Source organism: Notechis scutatus, chromosome 1, assembly GCF_049901735.1.
Source record: "Notechis scutatus isolate UNSWTSFEM ecotype Mainland chromosome 1, rNotScu1.2, whole genome shotgun sequence".
NCBI classification, from domain to species: Eukaryota; Metazoa; Chordata; class Lepidosauria; order Squamata; family Elapidae; genus Notechis; species Notechis scutatus.
Window position 1 is genome coordinate 139,075,261 of NC_142009.1, and position 6,538 is coordinate 139,081,798.

Below are 6,538 nucleotides of genomic sequence, written 5' to 3' on the forward strand. Positions count from 1 at the left end.
ATGGCTAGGCTATCTTTTCGGGGGTGACTTAATCCCCCCCCCTTGCATCCTCAGGTGGGCGGGCGGCGATGGCTTGGATGTTGACCTCAACGTTGGTGGGGCACTTCAGGCGCTCCTGTCGCCGCCTTCCCTTCACCTTCGAAGGCAAAGCCAATTCTTTTAAAAACGACACCCTACTACTGGTACAACAAAGCCTCCCCTGCCCGAGAGGGCAGCCCAACCCCATGTGGGGAGGCAAATCTCCTGGGGCCGCAGCGCAGGATCAGCCCACTCCGGGAGAAGCACCCAGCCGCCATCCCTGCCTGAGCGTGAAGAACTTTGCCTGGGGCGCCCAGCGCAGCTGATAGGCGGGCCCTCCCGCCCGGCGATGGAGCTCTCGCCAAGGCAGCGAGTGCCTCCCCGCCGGGCCCTCTGCTCATCCTGCCAGGGCCATGCCAGAGCCGTGTGGGCTGGGCAGAGCCGGGAAAGCGAGCCATGGGTGCGCGCCCACCTGCCAAGCAAAAGAGCCGGGCTGACCCGAGCTTGGCTTCCTTCCCAAGTCCCTCCAGCCTGAACCCGAAGAGGCCACCGGGAGAGGCCGCCCGAGGCAGTGATAGCGCCCACCCATCCGTGGACAGGGAGGCAAGGCAGCGGCCTGCACCATGTCCTCCTCCAAGCTGAGCCCTGTCGAGGAGTGCCTCTGTCCGATGCCCATGCCACTGCAGTGTTTGGAGGTGCCGGCGCATTTGGAGATGCGTGGGGATGGGGATGGGCTGGGTGGGGGGTGGAAAGGACGGTCGGCTTCGGGCTCTCTCCGCCGGACCCGCCGGCCAGGGAAGCAGCACTGCCGTTGCCTCGCCTCCCTGTCCGCAGATGGGTGGGTGCTATCACTGCCTCAGGCAGCCTTTCCTGGTGGCCCCTTCGGTTTCGGGCTGGAGAGACTTGGGAAGGAAGCCAAGCTCAGGTCGGCCCAGCTCTTTCGCTTGGCAGGCGGGCACGCACCCACGGCTCGCTTTCCTGGCTCTGCCCAGCCCTCACGGCTCTGGTGCGGCCCTGGTGGGATGAGTGGAGGGCCCGGCAGGGAGGCGTTCGCTGCCTTGGCAAGAGGGCCCGTCTGTCAGCTGCGCTGGGCACCCCAGGCAAAGCTCTTCACATTCTGCCCGGCGCCAAGCAGGGATGGTGGCTGGGCGCTTCTCCCGGGGTGGGCCGATCCTGCGCTGCGGCCCTGGCAGATTCGCCTCCCCACATGGGGTTGGGCTGCCCTCTCAGGCAGGGGAGGCTTTGTCGTACTGGTAGTAGGGCGTCGTTTTTAAAAGAATTGGCTTTCCCTTCGAAGGTGAAGGGAAGGTGGCGACAGGAGCGCCTGAAGCCGAGTGTCTCCACCGGGCTCTGGTTGCAGGGAGGAGCCCTGGCTGGCTGTATGTGGCTGCGCCAAACACTAGCAGCACAGGGAGAAGGGAAAGCAACGGTGGCGGAAGGTCTCCCGAGACGAAGTGCCCCACCAACGCCGAAGTCAATGCAGGCAGCACCATATCCGGGTATGCAACAAAAGTACTTCCTAACAGCAAGCCCCCCCGCCATTCCCCCCCCCATTTCACATGTTTAATATAGGCCTTAATTGGGGGGAGGGGCTTAATTTGATTTTATGCCTATAAAACATGCTGGGATTTTCTTTTGGGGGAGGCCGTATTGTTGGAGAAACACGGTATATGAGGCAACAGGTGTTGTTGCTATTGGTGTTGTTTAGACTCGTGCTTCAAAAAGCATCAAAAGGGCTGATTTTTGCCTCCAAGGAGTACACTAATTAAATGGGATTGCTTCTAAGTGAATCTTTCCCAAAATATGTTTTCCAAGGAGGTTAGACCAGTGTTTCTCAACCTTAATGACTTTAGCTGTGTGAACTTAAAAAGTCCCAGAATTTCCTAGCCAGTCACATGTCTTAAAGTTAACCCAATGTTTGTCAACCTAGGCAGACTATGTTTGTGTCTGGAAAATATGGGAATTACAGTTAAAACATTTAGAGAGCATTAAATTATATAAATTAAAATTATTTAATTTAAAAACTAAATGACGCAATATGTATGAGAACATTAATTGCTCTTCAGTCTTTATATGACATTGAAATATCCAAGATTATATAACATGAAAGATGTGCATTGAATTTCTGGGAAGAGGTGACTCTTGCCCAAATAGAATACCTTTGAAGTTGTGTTTTAATTTTAGCTAATAAGGAAAATGTAATAAGATCTCTGAGATTGCCATTTTATAATTTAGAATTAATGGTGCATAATTTTTAATACAAAAGCTGGTTTTGTGGAGTGATTAAGGCACCAGGATAGAAATTAAGTGAGTTTGGAGTTCTACCTTAGGCTTGAAACCTTAATCTTTGGCCAATCAAGCCTGTCAATCATGGGAAGAAGACAATGGTAAACAACTTCTTGTTTAAAAAAAACAACAACAACTGCATGGACTAGTCCAGACAGGATTAAAAGAATGGATTTGAAGGCATTTTTAAAAAAATCCTTAATAGATGTCTTTAGGATTGGTAGTGAAAGGAAAACTAAACAGGTAAAGGTAAAAGGAAGCTTTCTTAGAAGAGTTTGGAAAATGTGAACTGTTCCTTCATAAATATGTGTAAAGAAAAACAACTAATATATTGGAAATTCCTCTTTGATCTGGAGAAACCAAGTTTCTCAAAGAATAGATACATTAGTTTCTAGAAGAAAGAAAGTCTAACCCTGTTGGTTCTCTGTCAGGTGCTGATACTGGAAACAGAGTGGCTAGTTGGATGGAAGATTTATTTATTGATTCACTGCAACTGTGATGACCGTGTGATGGAGTGGTTAATAGCAATAGCACTTAGACATATACTGCTTTATAGAGATGAAGTTAGTTGGAAGCCTATATTAGCCTAGCCTTAGCATCATGTTTTTCAAACTTGGTAACTTTAAGATGTGTGGATTTTTTTCCCCCTTTGCCCTCTCCTATTGGTCAGCTGCAGCGAGTACTGATCAGCTTGTTAAGTCTGGAGTAGTGAAGAGCATTAAGAATGGTTTGAATAGAGTGGAGAACGGAAATGGTATCTGGAAAAAAGAGGAACAACTGGAAATAACTGATAATACTATAAGTCAGTGTTTCTCAACTTTTAAGGTGTGTGGATTTCAACTCTCAGAAGTCCCCAGCCAGCCTGCTGATTTCAGCATGATATAGCATGAATTCTGGGAGTTGAAGTTCACACATCTTAAAGTTGTCAAGTTTGGAAAATACTGGCCTAGAACATATTGCTTTATTGACAGGAGGGAACAGAATGACATAGAACAAGTAGGAAGAGAAACTCAGTTGTGGGACTGATAGGACAAAAAAAGCAGTCAGTGAAAGCTATGCAAACAGTAGTGAAAGAGGCTATAGCCTGAGATGAAAGGTAAAATGCCTTCCCAAATGACTCAGCCAGCTGTCACCGAGAGCCCGTGGGCCAAAAAAAATACTTTACTGTGTAAAGAGACTGAAAGTGAAAGCAGTTTCAAGGAAGAGAGGGGAAAATCTCTATACAGTACAGAATTTAAAGTAGCAAATAAGAGAAAGCAAATAGTAAACAGCAATGTAAGAGTTTCAAGGAAGGAAAATATCTACAGTACGGTATTTGAAACAGCAAAGTAAGAGATAAAAGCAGAAACTATGTTTTTAATTTTAGTTCATCAAAGGGAAAGTAGGTTTATAGCCCAATGTGCTTAGCCTGGGACGTGATGATGAAACTAAGAGGAAAACAGTGAAAACTCTGCAAATAATATAATAGGCTTGTAGGAAATGATCTGGAGTGTGGATTCAGACTATCAGTAAAAATTGAAGCAATACCAATGTAGTATAAAACAATAAATAGAACACTTTCTTGGATGAACTCTTATCTGCTGGTCTGTCCCGACTGTGTCTACTCTAAACCATCCTGAATGATCCCATAACATTGGGCTCCCACTGACAGAGTTTATTAAAGAAACATATGTCATGATAGATCACCTAAAATAAATGATCTGAAATGTGGATTTTGACAGCCTTCCTCTGAGAGACTGAGTCTGCCATTCCCAATATTTCCTGCCAGTAGTTATATTGGGGAGGGGAGGAAGGATGTTTCATAATGAATCCTAATTTTTTAAAGTTCAGCACCTTTAAATAAATATATTCTGGCGTAGTTCCTCTATGAATTGGGCTCACAAATCAAATCTGGGATAGTCAGCAGCTTTCCAAGTGATTTCATAGATGTACCAGCATATGCCTCCATTTCACATTTTTATAACCCTAAATAGGAATTGAGGCCTGTTGCCTTCAGAGGGACTGAACTGCCAGATTGCATTGTTACTGCATATATCATTTGTAGTGATAAATATGCATACCTTGCAAATAGAAGTATTGAAATGAGATTTAGATTTGGTCTGAATTCCATTGAAGGCTACTTCCAGTCCTGTGAGTTATGGTTGTAAGACAGCAATAGACTACTTGAAGCCCAGGTAGTAGCTATCTGTGAAACAAAGATCTTTAAAAAGTTACAAGGGCAATGGCAACCCATCTGTACTGTTGCCAAGAAAACTGCATGAACCTCTATAAAATCAACAGGAGTCAAGCTGTACTTCATTTTTACTAGAAAGTCTCAAACTGATTAATCAATTTTCTTCTGACTATTCCATGGATTTTCCATTTTCCTCTCCCATCTGCCAGATGTGTGGAAAAATAAAATAATAGTTTCTTATTAAGCTGTTGCTTTAATGGAAGCTGATGCATCATTTTAAACACTGAACCAAAAGGAAGGAATTAACAGTTGTCATCACTCTGTGCTAAAATTAGGGAAAGTTAAAGAAGATCACTTAGGGCATAACCTAAAGGCTTTGTTAAAATGCAGTTCGCTAGTATGAACTGAGACAGTAGAGATGTCTACTAGTTTGACAAGTGTGTCTGAACCCAAGTCTGCTTGAAGGGGGGCATTCTCTCCCAACAGTTGTCACATAGAACAAATTAAAATATTAGTGCTTTACCTTGGTGTCATTTCTCCTCCCATGTAGGATCACTTGCAGGTGGTACTAAGAAATCAATTGTCTTCTGTGGTGTCCCTGACTAGCTAAGTCTTCAATCTGGTCCGCATTCTGAGCGGGAGCACCGACTGCTCCCATTGGTTGATGCCGTTTGACAGCCGGCTATAAAAGGAGCTGTCAAACGGCATCAGCTGCTTGCCTCCAGCTGGCTGCCAGCCCAGCTGGGCAGCCGCAGCAACCTGTTATCCTTCAATAAAAGAAACGTTATTCTTCAGCTCCGTGACTGGTACCGGCCGCGGCGTAAAAAGGTTGGGGATCACTGACTTAGGGCATAACCTAAAGGCTTTGTTAAAATGCAGTTCACTAGTATGAACTGAGACAGTAGAGATGTCTACTAGTTTGACAAGTATGTCTGAACCCAAGTCTGCTTGAAGGGGGCGTTCTCTCCCAACAGTTGTCACATAGAACAAATTAAAATATTAGTGCTTTACCTTGATGTCATTTCTCCTCCCATGTAGGATCACTTGCAGGTGGTACTAAGAAATCAATTGTCTTCCTTAATGGGTGATGAGATAATGCTAAGTGTAGATATGTGCTTTGAGTGGTGTGTTTAGCCACTTGGCAAACTCCCGTAACTAAGGATCTCACATAAACTGCCAAGAAGCAGTTTGCGCCTGCCAAACATTATGCAAGCAAATGCCTCTGCAAAATCTACAGTAATTGCCCCCTCTCTTCTGTGCCCAAGCACAAATAATCATAGACCAGAAGTCTCCAAACTCCCAGAAGTCTACAAGTCTTAAAGTTGCCAAGTTTGGGGAACCCTGCCATAAACTGTAGTGTCCTGAGCGGAGAAAGATGGACTAAACAAAGAAGAACTGAGCAGATCTCGATTGATGGCCATGTCATCAAGCACTTGCAGAAGAGGCTTGTTCGGCTATGACCAAGGCAATAGTTGGATGGGGAGAAAAGAGAAATTATACATAAAACTGGAGCAGCTAGCTAGGCACAGTAAAAGAATTCACTGGCTTTGTGAACAATAACAAAGAGCTGACAATTATGAAATGAAATTATGAAATGTTGCAATTGCAAGTAGCAGAGTTTGCAATGGATTACTTTTAAATGACTTGACAAACAAAAATAAGGAAGTTCATTCTTCTGCTCTTTAAGGGCAAGATCATGACAAATTTCAACATTTCACATTCTTTTAGGCATTGCCTTTTTATTTTTGTTGCTGTGTGAGCATTTACACAAGCTACTTATACCTGTATTATGTAGATCAGGGGTGTCAAACTCACATCGTCACATTGTTACATATGACGTATCACGACTTTCCCCCCCTTTCTCTAAAAAAGGTGGGCGTGGCCAGTGTGTGAAGCATCCGGCCTGCGAGTTTGACTCCCCTGATATTAGGGTTGCATCAGAACACTGTTAAGATGCAGGAAAGTAACACATAACTTTCATTCTCTATATACCTGTTCATTGTAGACCTCCTACAGATCTTCCATCGAAGCAGTATTTGCTTCCAGTTAAATTTCTATATG